The 19,774-nt window shown below is 39.3% G+C and overlaps 1 protein-coding gene across 3 annotated transcripts in view; it reads left to right on the forward strand.

The window, feature by feature from the left end:
- LOC127447866 (mannosyl-oligosaccharide 1,2-alpha-mannosidase IB-like) overlaps window positions 1-19,774 on the forward strand; it is a 186,492-nt gene that overhangs the window by 34,402 nt on the left and 132,316 nt on the right. The gene's annotated exons all lie outside the window — the stretch shown is intronic.

A 19,774-nucleotide genomic window follows, 5' to 3' on the forward strand; every position in this document is an offset into this window, starting at 1 on the left:
ATACAGATTTCTTTCTTTTTATTCGTTCTCTTTTTATGTCACTTTTTATCTATCTGTCTCCCTGTATGCATCTTGATCAAAGCCTGACCGGGCTAAGGAAAGGGTCTGTCTGAGACTGATTTGGCTCTCCTGAGGCATTCAGAATTAATCTGCTCTACCAGGATAAAAACCTGCTTTAACTAGAGGTTAACTGATATATCGGTTTTACTGAACAATCAGTACCGATAGTTGCTTCTTGGAACTATCCATTATCTGAAAAATTCAACAAGGATAGTTGCCTTTTTTTGTTTTTTTTGGCCAATTCTAATTATCCACAAATTTAAACTTTCAGACATGCTGTTATTCAGATGAATATGCCATTTTGTTTTTAAAAATGTGTAAGAATTACACGTGTATGAATATTAAGTTGTCATTATGGTTGTAATTCTGACTTGCTGCACTGTGAGCACGGAGAGGATAGAGACTACAGATGGGTATAAAAACAAATTAAACAACAAATAAACATGCATATACAAATCTGAGTATTCGTGATTTAACGCGAGTCGTTACAGTCAGACATTGTGTGGAGCGATAGACTGTTTGAGCGATTTATGATCACTTTCAGCTTCTCCCCCTTCAACATGAGTGTTCTCTGTGTCAATCAGACAAGCATGCTCTCCAGGTGCTCTCAATATCTCATCAGTCACTCATCTCAGCACTATTCTGTGAGGATCCCAATTTAAATCAGATTAATGTTGGTCACATTACCACTAATCACAGCAATTACATTTTCATCATAACGGCACCGCGTCTTCACGCATTTGCTTAATAATTACTGATTTGTGTTACAGCAAAATGCCAAAGACAGTAAACAAATCATAGAAATGAATGATTCATTTTCACTGGAGCAGTTTTCGAGCTTGTAATGGGTATATTTGTCTTATTTTTGAACGTATCTCTGCTGTGTGTGATGCTGTCATGGTTTTTACTGCTTACCAGTATGTCACAATGACCTTTTGGTATTGATAACAGAACTATTCACAACTTTTTCAAAACAAATAAATGTTAGCAATTCTCAGTGTAATTTAATTAGTTCATTAGTTCATGTTGACTACAATAATGTTAACAAATGGAACCTTTTTGTAAAGTGTTACCGTAATTTTACTGTGTGGGGCATAAACAAATAACTGCACAATATAACTTGCGGAAGTGTGGCAAAGGGCACTTTTTAAAAAATCGGTATTGGTATCAGCCTCAAATTTCCTGATCGGTGCACCACTACAATCACTGACACCTTGTGGATTTGCAGTATCAAAATCTGTTGTCATTGACTATTTATATTTTTATCCTCACTTCAATGCATCTTTTATTTTGATTTTTTTTTTTTTATTAACATTTAACATTTTATTAACATTTTTATTAGATCGTGTTCTAAATTGAAGCGAGGGCATGCAAAGAAAAATGTGAATGGAAACATGCTCTGTCAGCACATACAATGTGATTTACTCTCCAACTTCACATCTTGTGAATAATAATAAAAAAAATTAAACATCTGGTGATCTGGAGATGGCAAATTAATAGTTTTTTATTAATTGATAAAAACCACCACCTTTAGTTATCAAAATCCACTATCGGTCGACCTCTACTTTACACCCTCAAAGGGTTAGTTCACCCAAAAATTAAAATTCTCTCATATTTACTTGCCTTTAAGCCATCCCAGATGTGTATGACTTTTCTTCTTCAGCAGAACCAAAGTGAAGATTTTTATAAGCAGATTTCAGCTCAGTTTGTCCATATAATGCATGTAAATGGGTGTCATCAGGCTGCTGGCTGTTTGACAGTCCAAAAGGCATATTTAGGCAGCGTAAAAGTAATCCATGTGACTCCAGTCGATCAATTAATGTCTTCTGTAGCAATCTGATAAGTTGGTGTAAGAAACAAATCAATGATAATTAAAAAGTTTATAACTTTAAATCATTGCTTCTGCTCAGCACTGTATTGCTGTTTGAAATGAACTAACTCTCGTGTGACATTCGTTCCTCTGTTGTGTACATAGCACGCACTTCAGACTTCTAGCATGATTGCACCATTGCGCTTGCGTCACTGCATCGACTGCTGACAGGAAGTGATTTTTGAAAGTTAATAAAATTTGTAATTATTTACACAAACCTATCGATTTGCTTCAAGACATTAATTGATTGGCTGGAGTCGTGTGGATTACTGAATATGCTTCTTGGACCATCAAACAGCAAGCAGCCTGATGGCACCCATTTACATGCATTTTATGGACAAACTGAGCTGAAATCTGCTTATAAAAATCTTCACTTCGGTTCTGCTGAAGAAGGAAAGTCATACACATCTGGGATGGCTTAAAGGTAAGTAAATCTTGAGAGGATTTTCTTTTTTGGGTGAACTAGCCCTTTAAAGCCACTTCTGGGCATGAAAGCTATCAAAGAAGTTCCAGACCCCAACTGGTTGATGTACTACCATGATAAGCAGAGGTTTAATGAAGGCATCCGTGTGTGTGTGTGTGTGTGTGTGTGTGTGTGTGTGTGTGTGTGTGTGTGGTTAAGTGGATGGTACATGGTGTTTGTTATTGGTTTGAGCACACCATACTGATGATGTGAAGCTGAACGCCTCAACATCTGCTCAGTGTGGGTGTAATAAGATCAATTCTTGATTATCTCTTCATATTGCCAAGTCCTTCTGAATTGTTCTGTTACCATAGCAGTTTCTATCTAACATTCATTATGCAACACCAAGCTAATTTTATCCAATTACAGTATTAATGTCATCTGATGTTTGAGCTAGATATATGGTTTTTGATCTGAATTTTCTAGTGTGGCTAGGGCCGGTGTGTATATATAACTTAATGTATGAACCAAGGATTGTCACTTATGTTCATTTGTGAGGCTTGTGAAACTTAAATCAGAGCAATTACATAATTATGACAGTTTGTTGTTAAAAATACACATTAGTTTAGTTGTAATTATTGGTATGTTATAAAAAATGAATAAAATATTAGTCTATTAAAAGCTTTTGCAAGAATCAGTTCTGTTAAAATATGAAATTAACCTGTTACAAAATAATGAGATAAAGGCAGTAAATGCAATATTAATTGCATTTTATTGTTTCCGAATTTGATATCTTTCTCAAAAGCACTAAAAGAATCGTTAAGAGCAATCAGAAACTGAACTGTTTTTCCATCCTAAATTTATTTTTTTCAGCTATATAGCCAAACTCTAATGCTTGTAGAACTAAAGTTGAAACTGTCTCCAATAGACTGAGGGATCATGGCTGTTAAATTGATTTCATATAATTGAAGTCAGAAGTTTACATGCACTTAGGTTGAAGTCATTAAAACTCGTTTTTTTAACCACTCCACAGATTTCATATTAGCAAATTATAAAGTTGTTTAGGACATCTACTTTGTGCATGACATGAGTAATTTTTCCAACAATTGTTTACAGACAGATTGTTTCACTTTTAATGAACTATATCACAATTCCAGTGGGTCAGAAGTTTACATGCACTAAGTTAACTCTGCCTTTAAGCAGCTTGGAAAATTCCAGAAAATTATGTCAAGCCTTTAGAAAATTAGCTAATTAGCTTCTGATAGGAGGTGTACTGAATTGGAGGTGTACCTGTGGATGTATTTTAAGGCCTACATTCAAACTCCATGTCTCTTTGCTTGACATCATGGGAAAATCAAAAGAAATCAGCCACAACATTTGTGGTCCTCCACAAGTCTGGTTCATCCTTTGGAGCAATTTCCAAACGCCTGAAGGTGCCACGTTAATCTGTACAAATTATAGTACACAAGTATAAACACCATGGGACCATGCTGCCATCATATCGCTCAGGAAGGAGATGCATTCTGTCTTCTAGAGATGAACGTAGTTTGGTGCAAAAAGTGCAAATCAATCCCAGAACAACAGCAAAGAACCTTGTGAAGATGTGGGAGGAAACAGGTAGACAAGAATCTATATCCACAGTAAAACAAGTCCTATATCGACATAACCTGAAAGGCCGCTCCAAAAATACCATAAAAACAGCAGACTACAGTTTGCAAGTGCACATAGAGACAAAGATCTTTCTTTTTGGAGATATGTCCTCTGGTCTAATGAAACAGAAATTGAACTGTTTGGCCATAATGACCAACGTTATGTTTGGAGGAAAAAGGGTGAGGCTTGCATGCCGAAGAGCACCATCCCAACCGTGAAGCATGGGGGTGGCAGCATCATGTTGTGGGGTGCTTTGCTGCAGGAGGGACTGGTGCACTTCACAAAATAGATGTCGTCATCATGAGGAAGGAAAATTATTTGGATATATTGAAGCAACATCTCAAGACATCAGCCAGGAAGTTGAATCTAGTTTGCAAATGGGTCTTTCAAATGGACAATGACCCCAAGCATACCTCCAAAACTGGCAAAATGGCTTAAGGACAACAAAGTCAAGGTATTGGAGTGACCGTCACAAGGCACTGACCTCAATCCGATAGAAAATTTGTGGGCAGAACTGAAAAAGCGTGTGCAAGCAAAGAGGCCTACAAACTTGACTCGGTGACACCAGTTCTGTTTGGAGGAATAGGCCAAAATTCCAGCAACATATCAAAATCAAATCACTTTTTTATTGTCACACAACCATATACATAAGTGCAATAGTGTGAAATTCTTAGGTGCAGTTCTGAGCAACATAGCAGTCATGACAGTGATGAGACATACCAATTTACAATAAACTTCAGATTTACACAACACAATTTAAAATCTAATATACACATAATTACAACACAATATACAATAATAACATACAATGTACATTATACAATACACACAATATAGAATACACATTATACAATAAAAACAAATAGTGTGTGTGTATATATATATACAGGTGCATCTCAATAAATTAGAATGTCGTGGAAAAGTTCATTTATTTCAGTAATTCAACTCAAATTGTGAAACTCTGTATTAAATAAATTCAATGCACACAGACTGAAGTAGTTTAAGTCTTTGGTTCTTTTAATTGTGATGATTTTGGCTCACATTTAACAAAAACCCACCAATTCACTATCTCAAAACATTAGAATATGGTGACATGCCAATCAGCTAATCAACTCAAAACACCTGCAAAGGTTTCCTGAGCCTTCAGAATGGTCTCTCAGTTTGGTTCACTAGGCTACACAATCATGGGGAAGACTGCTGATCTGACAGTTGTCCAGAAGACAATCACTGACACCCTTCACAAGGAGGGTAAGCCACAAACTTTCATTGCCAAAGAAGCTGGCTGTTCACAGAGTGCTGTATCCAAGCATGTTAACAAAGTTGAGTGGAAGGAAAAAGTGTGGAAGAAAAAGATGCACAACCAACCGAGAGAACCGCAGCTTTATGAGGACTGTCAAGCAAAATCGATTCAAGAATTTGGGTGAACTTCACAAGGAATGGACTGAGGCTGGGGTCAAGGTATCAAGAGCCACCACACACAGACGTGTCAAGGAATTTGGCTACAGTTGTTGTATTCCTCTTGTTAAGCCACTCCTGAACCACAGACAACGTCAGAGGCGTCTTACCTGGGCTAAGGAGAAGAAGAACTGGACTGTTGCCCAGTGGTCCAAAGTCCTCTTTTCAGATGAGAGCAAGTTTTGTATTTCATTTAGAAACCAAGGTCCTAGAGTCTGGAGGAAGGGTGGAGAAGCTCATAGCCCAAGTTGCTTGAAGTCCAGTGTTAAGTTTCCACAGTCTGTGATGATTTGGGGTGCAATGTCGTCTGCTGGTGTTGGTCCATTGTGTTTTTGAAAACCAAAGTCACTGCACCCGTTTACCAAGAAATTTTGGAGCACTTCATGCTTCCTTCTGCTGACCAGCTTTTTAAAGATGCTGATTTCATTTTCCAGCAGGATTTGGCACCTGCCCACACTGCCAAAAGCACCAAAAGTTGGTTAAATGACCATGGTGTTGGTGTGCTTGACTGGCCAGCAAACTCACCAGACCTGAACCCCATAGAGAATCTATGGGGTATTGTCAAGAGGAAAATGAGAAACAAGAGACCAAAAAATGCAGATGAGCTGAAGGCCACTGTCAAAGAAACCTGGGCTTCCATACCACCTCAGCAGTACCACAAACTGATCACCTCCATGCCACGCCGAATTGAGGCAGTAATTAAAGCAAAAGGAGCCCCTACCAAGTATTGAGTACATATACAGTAAATGAACATACTTTCCAGAAGGCCAACAATTCACTAAAAATGTTTTTTTTTTATTGGTCTTGTGATGTATTCTAATTTTTTGAGATAGTGAATTGGTGGGTTTTTGTTAAATGTGAGCCAAAATCATCACAATTAAAAGAACCAAAAACTTAAACTACTTCAGTCTGTGTGCATTGAATTTATTTAATACACGAGTTTCACAATTTGAGTTGAATTACTGAAATAAATGAACTTTTCCACGACATTCTAATTTATTGAGATGCACCTGTGTGTGTGTGTGTGTGTGTGTGTATGTATGTGTATATATATATATATGTATGTATATATGTATGTGTGTGTATATATATATATATATATATATATATATATATATATATAAAAATGTACAGTAGGTTGTACTGTATTGACATTGGCTGTCGGTTGATAGTCAGTTGCCAGTGTGTTAAGAGAGAGAGATAATTATGACAGTCCAGTGTGAGATGATAAGATTAATAAAGTGCAGTGCTGATGTATATTGATCGTGAGAGATCAAGATTTCAAAAGTCTGATTGCTTGGGGGAAGAAGCTGTCATGAAGTCTGCTGGTGCGGGTCCTGATTCTGTGATACCGCCTGCCTGATGGTAGCAGTGAGAGCAGCCCATGGCTTCTTATTGTGAGAAGCTTGTGGAAAGCTACCCAAAAAGTTTGACCCAAGTTAAACAATTTAAAGGTAATGCTACCAAATACTAACAAAGTATATGTAAACTTCTGACCCACTGAGAATGTGATGGAAGATATAAAAGCTGAAATAAGTTATTCTCTACTATTATTCTGACATTTCACTTCACTTTTTTTTATTTATTTTTTTATATATATCCCCTTTTCTCCCCAATTTGGAATGCCCAATTCCCACTACTTAGTAGGTCCTCGTGGTGGCACGGTTACTCGCTTCAGTCCGAGTGGCGTAGGACAAGTCTCAGTTGCCTCCACTTCTGAGACCATCAATCCGGGCATCTTATCACGTGGCTCGTTGTGCATGACACAGCGGAAACTCCCAGCATGTGGAGGCTCATGCTATCCTCCGCAATCCACGCAGAACTTACCACGTGCCCCATTTAGAGCGAGAACCACTAAATCACGACCATGAGGAGGTTACCCCATGTGACTCTCACCTTCCTAGCATCCGGGCCAATTTGGTTGATTAGGAGACCTGGCTGGAGTCACTCAGCACACCCTGGATTCAAACTCGCAACTCCAGGGGTGGTAGTCGGCATCAATACTCGCTGAGTTACCCAGGCCCCCGACATTTCACATTCTTAAAATAGTGATCCTAACTGACCTAAGACAGTGAATGTTTTCTACGATTAAATGTCAGGAATTGTGAAAAACTGAGTTTAAATTTATTTGGCTAATGTGTATGTAAACTTCTGACTTCAACTGTACCTTTTCCCCCTTACTTAATTAGACAAACATTTTTCAGACAATCGCTGTATTCATGCAAGGTGTCATTAGTTTGATAATAATTATCATGTCAAATAGTGGTGTTCTTTCCCTTTAAAGGAATAGTTCACCCAAAAATGAAAATTCTCTCATCATTTACTCACCCTCATGCCATCCCAGATGTGTATGACTTTTCTTTCTTCTGCTGAACACAATCTAAGGTTTTAGAAGTATTTCTCAGCTCTTTAGGTCCATACAATGTAAGTGAATGGGTGCCAACATTTTTTAGCTCCAAAATCCATATAAGGGCAACATAAAAGTACTCCAGACGAATCCAGTCGTTAAATACATATCTTCTGAAGCAATTTAATAGGTGTGGGTGAGAAACGGATCAATATTTAAGTCTTTTTTTCTTTTTTTTTTTTTTTTTTTTTTTTTTTTTTTTTACTTTAAATTCTCCTCCCTGCTCAATTTCCACTATCACTTTCTCAGTCTCCTCCTGTTTTTGGCGATTCACAGTCTTAATACATAATATTAACCTAATGGGCAGAGAGGAGAATTTGACAAAATGACTTGAATATTGATCTGTATCTCACCCACACCTATCATACCGTGTCTGAACACATGGATTTAACCACTGGAGTCATATTGATTACTTTTATGCTCTCTCTATGTGGATTTTGGAGTTTCAACATTTTGGCACCCATTCACTTGCATTGTGAGGACCTACAGAGCTGAAATATTCTTCTAAATATCTTAATTTGTGTTCTGCAGAAGAAAGTAAGTCACACATCTGGGATGTCATGAGGGTGAGTGAATCATGAGAATTTTCATTTTTGGGTGAACTCTTTAATGTCTACTGATGTTTACACTTTAACGGAAAGCCTATGTAATGGCAACGTTAGTTTCCAAAAAATACACCTAGTGCTTGGAGGGGCTTGTAGGTTCACATTATGACTAAATGGAATTTCTTATGAAAAGTAGCACCGTATGCAATGGATTGGGCTAAACATGTTAATTCAGCCACATTTTGATTTACCCAGGGCTGACTTTGTCTCAGTTGGGCAATTGATTCAGACAAATGTTGACATGCTCCTAATTGCATGTTTGACATTATGAGCCTTCCATTAAATCACCCAGACACCATCACAGCTTGAGTGAGAGGAAGACTGCAGGCAAAAAAAAAAAAGAATAAAGTGAGAGGGGGCGAGTGGTTGCAGGCTGAGATTTGTAGGTGAATCCATTAAAGTGGAGCGCTACAGTAGACGTGCCATTCTCTAATGCTATGCAGAATGTTTTTGGTGTTTACTGTATATAGCTTGGCCCTTTGCTCTCATATCCCTCGGAAGGAGACATTAATGTTTACCTCTTTTTAGCTCGCGCACACACCTCTGTTTGCAGACTAGCCACATCAAAGATATGCACTTCTGCATCCAGTAATACTTTTGTCTAATTAATCTCTTATCCTTTAAAGGTTGAAGTTAACGTATCTGCTGTATAAACCTTTTAAGCTAATGATGCACTATGATGCAAAATAAGGACTAAATATTGTCTATAATATATACAAAGTAAAGAATTACAACAAAGGCTAACCCAGTTCAGGTGTTGTATATTTAATTTGGGCATAATTTGATCAACATGTTGAATACACCATGCAATTTAAGACATCTGAGGAAATGTGTTTTTGGGTTAATATGGGCTGCATTTTCTTAGGATTTGCCTCTTCCACCCATTTTCATTTTCACTTGGTGAATGTTTCCAGGCTGAACAGAACAATAGATGAACTGCTCTGAGATATGCTGAGGTGACATGGGCTATCACTATCTGTGTCACTGTATCCACCTGACCTCTTTTCCTTACAATTCACACTGCTCATTCTTTAGTGTGGTGTGCTTCATTGATTCGCAAGACATAAATCTTCTGTCTCTCTCCACCCTCATTCTTCTTTCACAAGAAATTTGTTTTTGTTTGGCATCAGATTGTGTGCCATTGTGGCTTGCATGGTGTGTTCGTGGCTCAGCGCACTCTGTGACTGAGAGTGCACCAAGGATACTCTTTGCATGTGGAGATAAAAATGCTTCCAGTGCCCATGACTTTGCCTTTTTACCAGTTGAAAGAACTGTGATCCTTGTCCCTGCAGTCAAATTTCCTCAGAAATATGACTAAGACTGATAAGACTTTTAAGAACTAGTGCAAGAGTTGATATCGCCTAAACCTTTTTGAAAAGATTTGCTTCCTTTTTGGTGTCATCCAAATTTCAAAAGGCTTTTTTGCACCCTTGAAAGACTTTGCAGAAAGTGGACGCTATTTAATGGGTCGTTTTAAATGAAAGTGAGATACTGAATCCCTTTACGAAGTAATTTTTGCGTTTATGATCATGTGATCCTGGGTAATTTTTTTAAAAAATTTTTATAATAAGGTAATTTATCTTGCCTGGGATTTTAAAACCCTCAGTTGCGCTTGAACACCCAAGGTGTGAAATAAAATAAGGTGAGACAACCCAAATTGAAATAAGTAAATTTAAACAGGGTTTTTCCTAGGTCAAAAATGGTCTTCGGTGGTGGCTGACAGACTGGGTTGGCCATCCACATGCGCCAAATATGTTAATTACAAGATTCCAATTAATGAATATTTGGCATAATTATGTAGTTGCATATATGTATTTCACTGGATATACAAGTTATTTTTGATCATCTAAGCATCTGATTTGTTTTACTTCAAGTTTCTATGAAACCAACATCATTCAATTCTTATTTCTATGGGGCCAGTTATAATATTCTGACTGTATATTTATAGCATTTACTGAGAGACTTAGTAAATATTTGTCCCTTCTCTTAACATATCTTTTCATCATGCTTTTTAATAATTAAGTCATCTCTTTGATTAGCCTGTCTGAAGGCAACATGGCCTGCGTGTTTCTTAGTATCAACCCTCATTAGAAAATATATAACAGAAGAGGACAACTGTTTTCATAATTTATCCATAATTCTTGGAGTTCCAGACGTTAAAGCTTTTTATTCTACATTCTTTGTGCCCCGATACTTACCATAGTTCTTCCATTGTGGTATTTGTAATGACATAACCAGAGGTAAGACCATGAATGACTCCTCGTTACGGTGGTAATGAGAAAAAAATAAATTGCATATTCTCCCTGAGAGATCATTTAATAAGAAATTTCTATTAGAGTGAACTATGATAAATTGTAGTAAGGGTAATGATGTGTAGTTTAAAAAGCCTTGTAAGTAACATTGGTGCCATGTCACAGTGTTGTCTCTTTCCCTTGTTAGTGCTGTTTAGAATGTCGGGGCTGTCTAACTATTTGAGATGTTCGAGTTCCTCCATAGCACTTTAAAGTAAAAAAAACTTAATAAAATTAAAATGGGTTGTAAAAGTTTCATGGTCTGTGTCGGGATATCGAGTGAAGCCTTATTGAGTCACGCAAATGACAGGCTTGCCTTTTGTGTTGCTCCTGAGACGGATCTGAGGAAATCCTGTTGAATCGAGCAGGCACCAGCCTGCAACAGAGATAGAGATATTTTTTTTTTTCTTTTTTTATATATATAAGGAGATACCAACCTACATAGGAGAGAGCGTACTGGTCATCTTGGATCACTTGAGTCTCCTAAGTCAGTGAACCACGTTCAGGGTGTAAGACAGTAAATTGCTGTTCACAGATACCATACAATTGAATGGGTAAAACCATAAACTGACACCTACCTGTCGCAAAATTGTCAGCATTTTTTATCGTAGTAAACTCCACACATTGTTCATGCCAGAAGTATTGTTTAATGTAAAACACGTTGAAGATTAGTGGATAGGCAGTCAGTTCATTAAGTGATGAGCTGTTTCCTTACAAAAGCAGTTCATTCTGCAATAAACTCCTACACTGATATCCATTGACATCCATTCAAAAAGAACTGCCTCTGGTCTCCTTGCCAGTGTACCGCCATGTTACGCTTTGTTTTGCAAACCTTGAAGGCTCCCCCTGTGGTAGGGGCTCTGGCACAGATAAAATCATTGGTGCAATTGATATGACATGCACTTGCGTGAAACCAGGCTTATTGCATCGCGCAGCTGCACTTTTCAGATGAGAAGCGTATTTACCACTTATGAGACGCAAACACGAGGTAAATATCACTGAATCTGTATAGGTGGCCACCAAAGCGAAATTACAGGGTCCAGCCGAAGAAAAATTTTATGATACAGTTGTGCTCAAATGTTTGTATACCCTTGGAGAATTGGTAATATATGTACCATTTTTAAAGAAAACATGAGTGAGCAGGCAAAACACATTTCATTTATTTCTTATGGGATTCATATTCAACTGCAGGTTATAACAGAATGGCACAATCATAAAACAAAACATGGCAACAAAGGAAAAAAATGGAATGATCCCTGTTCAAAAGTCTAAATACCCTTAGTTTTTAATACTGTGTATTGCCCCCTTTAGCATCAATAACAGCGTGCAGTCTTTTGTATTAGTTGTCTATAAGGCCCCAAATTCTTGCAGGTGGTACAGCTGCCCATTTGTCTTGGCAAAATGCCTCAAGGTCATGCAAAGTCTTTGGTCGTCTTGCATGAACCGCACGTTTGAGATCTCCCCAGAGTGACTTGATGATATTAAGGTCAGGAGACTGTGATGGCCACTCCAAAACCTTCAACTTTTTCTGCTGTAACCACTGGAGGGTCAACTTGGCCTTTTACTTAGGGTCATTGTCGTGCTGGAAAGTCCAAGAGCATCCCATGCGCAGCTTTCGTGCAGAAGAATGCAAATTGTCTGCCAGTATTTTCTGATAACATGCTGCATTCATCTTGCCATCAATTTTCACAAGATTCCCCGTGCCTTTAGAGCTCACACCCCCCCAAAACATCAGTGAGCCACCACCATGCTTCACAGTGGGGATGGTATTCTTTTCACTGTAGGCCTTGTTGACCCCTCTCCAAACATAGCGCTTATGGTTGTGACCATAAAGCTTTATTTTGGTCTCGTCACTCCAAATTACAGTGTGCCAGAAGCTGTGAGGCATGTCGAGGTGTTGTTGGGCATATTGTAACCAGGCTTTTTTGTGGCATTGGCGCAGTAAAGGCTTCTTTCTGGCAACTCGACCATGCAGCTCATTTTATTCAAGTATCGTCGTATTGTGCTCCTTGAAACAACCTCACTGTCTTTTTCCAGAGCAGCCTGTATTTCTCCTGAGGTTACCTGTGGGTTTTTCTTTGTATCCGGACAATTCTTCTGGCAGTTGTGGGTGAAATCTTTCTTGGTCTACCTGACCTTGGCTTGGTATCGAGATCCCCTAATTTTCCACTTCTTAAGTGATTGAACAGTACATGTCTGAGACTGAATGCATAATAATAAAACAAAATCTTGGGTAGGCCTAGCCCACCTTTGTCAGTCGGCCTATGCAGCTTACTGAAATGTAATCTGGGACATTTACCATTCCAAATGAAGGACTTCGCTATGCTATCAAATTGCTTGAAATAAGAGAGGGGGATATCTATAGGGAGAGACTGTAGCAGGTAGTTGAATTTTGGAATACAATTCATTTTAATAACATTAACCTTCCCAATCATCGATAAATGTAATGAAGCTCACCTGCCCACATCGCTCAAACCTTTTTATTAAAGGGACAAAATTAACTATCTCGATCACACACATTTGCTGTGAATAAAATACCCAAATACTTAATGCCCTGTTTGGGCCACTGAAAGGTGCCCGACTGAAAAGCCGTTACTGGGCTGTATGCTGTCAGAGGCAAAGCTTCGGATTTAGACCAATTAACTCTGTATCCCGAGAACTTAGAAAAGGAATTAATAATTCTGTGGTGGCAAGGCATAGGTCTAGTAGGGTCGGAGACGAATAATAAAATATCATATGCGTAAAGCAAAAGCATATGCGCCCTACCTCCCGTCACCACCCCTGGAAAATCATCTTCCTTTTTTATCACGGCTGCTAATGGTTCCAGGGCAAGACCGAACAATAAATGGGAAAGAGGGCAACCAAGCCAGGTGCCCCTATCCAGAGTAAAATAATTGTCTATAAAGTAACTTAATCCATCCAATAATATTATTCCCGAACCAGTATATTTCCAAAATTTTAAAGAGAATCCCATTCTACCATATCAAACACCTTTTCGGCGTCAAGTGAGATGGCAGTGACTTGAGTCTGATTTTTCGCCACTGACCACATGATATTGATGAAACGCCTATTGTTATCAGAAGAGCTGAGGCCCCGAGTAAACCCCACCTGATCTATATTCACTGGAAATTGGATGGTAACTCTTGCTTGGATCTTTGTCTTCTTGTTATTAATTTTTATTGATTTCATAAGACAAACACAACATAAAATACGGAATCAATTATATACATTAAACCCCTCCCCCCAAATATACCCCCCCCCAACCGACACGAACTATCTTAGTCCTTTTTAAGAATCAGACTGATCCAGCTTTTGTCATGGTTGGCAGAAGATTTCCATTCTTTAATGATTCCGTTTAAACTTCTAGCAAAAGTTGAGCCAGTTCTGTAGCATATGATCTAAAACATTCAGCGGCAAAGCTGTCTGGGCCCAGAGACTTGCCTTTAGGCAAGGCCTTAATTACCTCACCAAGCTCCACCAAGTTTATCTCAGAATCATGAGAATTGTTTTGCTCAGTCGTCAGTTTAGAGGGTTCTAATGGTTCCACAAAGTTTCTAATATCTTCATCAATAGACAAAGATGTGGAACTATAGAGATAAAGAGAATTCTTTAAAAGCTTTGGATTTTTTGATGAGTGAGGCATACTGTATTATCTGACCCCTAAGAACCGCCTTAAGTGCCTCCCAAGCCACGCCCACAGAGGATACTGAAGACCAGGTGGTCTCCATATAAACATTAATTTTAGCCTTTAACATTTGTTGAAATTCAGGATTTTGCAAAAGGGATACATTAAAGCACCAACTATATGATTTATTTTTCTCCATATGTGGCAAAACCTCTAAACACACCAGGGTGTGATCTGAGACCAAGATGTTTCCAATTGAGCAATCCACAACAGATGAAATGAAGGACTTTGTATATAAAAAATATATATTCTAGAATAAATCTTATGGACTGATGAAAAAATGTATAGTCTCTACCAGATGGGTTCAAAAGTCTCCAAATATCTGTAAGACCAAGATTTTTACACATCCTGTGAAGCGTCAGTGTTGCTCTAGGTGGCTTGCACACTTTTGCTTCACTATGATCAAGGACTGTGTCCATCAAAAGATGAATGTCTCCTCCCAATATTATATCATGAGGAGTGCCAGCGGTTTGCAACATCCCTTCAAGATCTATAAAAAAAAGCTCTGATCATCAACATTAGGTGCATAAATATTAGCCAAAATAAGACTTTGCCCCTGAATTTCTGCTAAAACAATAATGACTCTTCCTAATTTATCTTTAATCTGTTTGAGACATTTGAATTGTAGATGTTTATTTATCAGTGTAATGACTCTCCTGTTCTTATTTGAGCCAGCACTAAAGAAAACCTTTCCACCCCATATCTTCCTAAATTTTTCAGCTTCCTGTGGGGAAAGATGCATTTCTTGAAGAAATACTATCACATTTCCTATGCTTAAGAGAAATAACCTTCCTCCTCTTTATTGGGTGCCCCAACCCATTCACATTCCACGTGGAGAGACACAATCCACTCATATTAACATTTGTCATTTTGATATATGAGAAAAATAGATTGGGTGTCAAAAACAAAATTATCAAGACCACATTCCAACATTAGAGCAACAATCAAACCCTGAACTTTCCCCAGAACCAAACAAACAGAAAAAAGAACCATGTGCGTATTAACCCTGCGCACTACAGCGCCAACTGGCATCCATCCCTCTAAACTTAAACAGTCCATGTACGCCTATGAGAGCCCCTGCTATAACTTTGCCTTTGGAATGCTCAAGTCTGGTGATTCTATAAAAATTGTCAGACAGAATTACACAACAAAAGATAATCTATAAAACAAACTCCAGCCAATAGGTGGAATAAACACAAAGAATGTGTAGATTCATCCACATAACTGTCCCGAAGGTGTGTTCCTCCACAAAACAAACCCCAACTGCTAGGTGGAACCAGCACTAAAAAAAAAAGCTGCTCATTTTCCTTAGACAGTCAAACGAATGTTCAGTGACCTGACCCATTCGACTGCTACATGAGCGCAACAAATGACCTAATCACTCCAATGTCCTGCAAGAAATACTCCATAAAACAAACTCCAGCCAATAGGAGGCATAAGCACAAATAATGTGCAGATTCATCCACAACACTGTCCTGAAGGAGTGTTATTCCACAAAACAAACTCCAGCCGCCAGGCGGAACCAGCACAAAAAGAAACAAAGGCGCTCTGTTCCTCGAACTGTCAAGTGAACATTCAGTGAGTCAGGCCCACTTGCTGCAACATGAGTACTACAAAATAACTTACTAACTCCATTGACTTTTATGAAGGAGAATGCTTGCTGTGGTCATGTGAATGTTTTACGGCCATCCTTAGCATCTATTCTCAATTTGGCTGGGAATATCAGTGCAAAACCTTCCGTTGATGTAAAAGTTTCTTGCATTCCTTTGAATCAATCACGTTTTTCTCTTGTCGAATTTGCAAAGTGTGGGAACAAGAAAATGCTGTGGTTTTTCCAAGAAAGCCTTCCTTTACTCCTCACTTAACACGAGATCTTTATCAGATGATCTCAGAAATTTGTCTAGAATTGATCGGGGCCCGTCACCCTCAGTAGATCGCCGAGCCGGAACTCTGTGAGCTCGCTCGATTTCCAGCTTATGGCCTGCTATGTGTAGCAGACTTAGAGCTCGTCCAGGATTTCCACTATATTCTGACTCTCTGCTCCCTCGGGAATTCCAACAATACGGACGTTACTTCGCTGACTACGATTTTCCATATCCTCCAGCTTCTCTGACGCGCTCCAAAGCCGCCTAGGTCGCTAGCAGATTAGCGGCTAATTCCCTCTCTGATAATTCCAGATAATCGATCCGTTTCTCGACGTCCCCCACTCTTGTAACCACCTCAGTGAATTTAGTCTCCATGGCAGTGATTGATCGACGTATTACAGCAAGTTCCTCCAAGTCAGCAATGACCTTCGTCAGCATTGCCGACAATTTCAACAATATTCGCTGAATTTCCCACGCTTCACCGACCAAATCCGCTCCCTGGTCCGCGTTCTTGTCAGGGGTGTCAGCTTGAACACGTAATTGTCTTTTAATGTCTCCAGAGCCCAAAGATTTTAATTCTTTGACGTATTGTCTTCTTAGAACAGTTAAGGAACAGAGTGTATCGAATCTCACCAGTTTGACAATAATAGTGTTAACTAGCAAAGTGCGCAGAGCTCGCCATTCACATATCCAAACCTCCCATGGCGCCATGCGACTCTAGTATTTTTGACTTTATTTGCCACAGCAGTCTTACCAGCTGTAAGCATGAATTTTCCTGATATGTTAATGAGGTAACTTCGAAACAAAGTAGCAGTGATGTTTGTCTGAGTAGGGTTTTCAAATGGCCACATTTGATAGGATAGTGCCTGGCACCCTTTAGAGTACCTACTTCAAATGCAAAGCCCTTCAGAGTGAGTAGTAGGGCTGCCCCCTGATAGTCGACCGAAGGTTAGTCGATGAGAAGAGTCTTGGTCGACCAAGTTTTGATTGGTCAGTTGGTCACAGAAACTCCACATAAAAATGACAAACACCGGTATTACCGCTGGTTGGACGCTAGGTGGTACTATGGGGTAATTTTCATTAAGCAGGGTTAGGGTTAAGCCTACTCAATAAAGCAAGATACCTTGATTTCATACTTTGAACTTTTTTATTTATTTTAACAAAAAATTCAAATGAAACTGGAAAAAAAAAATAAGTGCAATTAAAATGTTCAACTTTTTGAAAGATGGTTTTACAACAGTTGTCAACATCTCTCTGGCAAAGAACCTTCTTCATTTGTGCGCTCTCTACCGGTTGGGTATTTCGTGATCCTGGAAAATACATTGTGTGTGAAATAAATTTGTTTCGTTCCCTCCACTAATATATATATATATATATATATATATATATATATATATATATATATATATATATATATATATATATATATAATCTCAGAATCAGCTTTATTGCCAAGTATGCTTACACTTACAAGGAATTTGTCTTGGTGACAGGAGCTTCCAGTGTACAACAATACAAAAACAGCAGCAAGACATAGATAATAATAAAAAATTAAAAATAGTTGTACACATACGTACACACACAGACATACATACACACATACATAGTGCAATCTAATACAAATCTGTTATCTGTTATGTACAGTGCAAATGTTTTTTTTTGTTTTTTTTCCCCCAGAGGAATGAAATGGCAGAAGAGGTTGGATGTGTTGGATAAATATAAAAAAGACTAAACTATGTATTGCACATAGTTATTGCTCAATGGGGCAATTTAACTGTTCGTGAGATGGATAGCCTGAGGGGAAAAAACTGTTTCTGTGCCTGACGGTTCTGGTGCTCAGAGCTCTGAAGCGTTTGCCAGAAGGCAACAGTTCAAAAAGGTAATGGGCAGGGTGAGTGGGATCCAGAGTGATGATTTTTTTATTTTTTTTTTTTTTTTTTTCTCACTCTGGAAGTGTATAGTTCTTGAAGGGGGGGGCAACCAATAATCCTCTCAGCAGTCCGAACTGTCCTTTTGTAATCTGATTTCGTAGCTGAACCAAACCAGACAGTTATTGAAGTGCAGACAACAGACTCGATGACTGCCGAGTAGAGCTGTATCAGCAGCGCCTGTGGCAGGTTGAACTTCCTCAGCTGGTGAAGGAAGTACAACCTCTGCTGGGCCTTTTTCACAATGGAGTCAATGTGTGTGTCCCACTTCAGTTCCTGTGAGATGGTAGTGCCCAGGAACCTGAATGACTCCACTGCTGCCACAGTGGTGAGGGGGGTCAGTGTTGGGGTGTTCTTCAGGTCAATCATCTCCACCGTTTTGAGCGTGTTCAGCTCAAGGTTGTTTTGACTGCACCAGACAGCTAGCTGTTCAACCTCCCTTCTGTATGCAGACTCATCGTCATCTCGGATGAGGCCGATGACAGTGGTGTCGTCTGCAAACTTCAGGAGCTTGACAGAGGTGTCCTTGGCGATGCAGTCATTGGTGTAGAGGGAGAAGAGTAGTGGGGAGAGCACACATCTCTGGGGGGCACCAGTGCTGATTGTACAGGTGCTGGAAGTGAATGTCCCCTGTCTCACAAGCTGCTGCCTGTCCATCAGAAAGCTGGTAATCCACTGACAGATAGACATGGGAACAGAGTTGGTGTAATTTATTCTGGAGTATAGCTGGGGTGATGGTGTTGAAAGCTGAACTGAAGTCCACAAAAACGATCCTTGCATATGTCCCTGGTCTGTCCAGATGTTGCAGGATATGATGCAATCCCATGTTGACTGCATCATCTACAGACCTGCTTGCTCGAAGCAAATTGAAGGGGTTCTAGAAAGGGTCCAGTGATGTTCTTCAGGTAGGCCAACACCAGTCTCAAATGATTTCATGACCACAGATGTCAGGGTGACAGGTCTGTAGTCATTAAGTCCTGTGATTTTTGGTTTCTTTGGGACAGGAATAATGATTGAGCTTTTGAAGCAGCATGGGACTTCACACTGCTCCAGTGATCTATTGAAGATCTGTGTGAAAATGGGGGCCAGCTGGTTAGCACAGGATCGAAGACACGCTGGTGAGACGCCATCTGGGCCTGAAGCTTTCCTCGTCTTTTGTTTCTGAAAGATGTGGCTCACATCTTCACAGATCTTAAGTACAGGTTGAGTAGCAGGAGGGGGGTTGCAGGAGGTGTTGGTGTTTGTGTGAAGTGAAGGTCAGAGTGGATGTGGGGTGTAAGATTGGGCCTTTCAAATCTGCAGTAGAACATATTTAGGTCGTCAGCCAATTGTTGGTCCACCACAGGGTTGGGGGTAGGAGTCCTGTAATTTGTGAGTTGTTTCATGCCACTCCACACTGATGCAGGGTCGTTAGCTGAAAACTTGTTTTTCAGCTTCTCAGAGTATCTTCTTTTAGCCACTCTGATTTCCTTGTTCAGTGTGTTCCTGGCCTGATTGTACAAGACTTTATCCTCACCCCTGTAAGCATCCTCTTTGGCCTGATGAAGCTGCCTGA

Source organism: Myxocyprinus asiaticus, chromosome 11 (genome assembly GCF_019703515.2).
Source record: "Myxocyprinus asiaticus isolate MX2 ecotype Aquarium Trade chromosome 11, UBuf_Myxa_2, whole genome shotgun sequence".
Classification (NCBI taxonomy): domain Eukaryota; kingdom Metazoa; phylum Chordata; class Actinopteri; order Cypriniformes; family Catostomidae; genus Myxocyprinus; species Myxocyprinus asiaticus.